We start from the raw sequence: 451 nt of genomic DNA, 5'->3' as shown, positions 1-451 counted from the left end.
GTGGCCCTTGCCATACAGTGCCTAAGAGCTGCATTACGGACCCCTGTCCTGGGCTGGAGGCCGCCTGTGCCTCTTTGCAAACGGCCCTACCGGACTCGGAAGATGCCCATCTCTCCCAATTGTTAGCACAACTTACACTTCCAGTGCAGGAGATGGTCCCTGAACAACGAAACAAGCTCCAGCAACTAGTTCACAGACATAGGATCGCATTCTCCCAGGGCCCTGAAGACTACGGCTGTACGAATGTTTTGGATCACCCCATCCACACCGGAGACACGGCTCCTATTCGAGAAAGGTATCGAAATATACCCCCTGCCCTTTGCCAAGAGGTCAAGGACCTATTACGTAGTATGCTGCAAGGGGGGGTGATTCGAGAGAGTCATAGTCCCTGGGCTGCACCCATAGTTCTGGTGCAGAAAAAGGATGGCAACTTACGTTTTTGTGTGGACTA

The sequence above is a fragment of the Nanorana parkeri genome, unplaced genomic scaffold (genome assembly GCF_000935625.1).
Source record: "Nanorana parkeri isolate BGI_ZX_2015 unplaced genomic scaffold, ASM93562v1 scaffold2280, whole genome shotgun sequence".
Lineage (NCBI taxonomy): Eukaryota > Metazoa > Chordata > Amphibia > Anura > Dicroglossidae > Nanorana > Nanorana parkeri.
The sequence above is the reverse complement of the archived record's forward strand: the minus strand, read 5'-3'. Positions refer to the sequence as shown.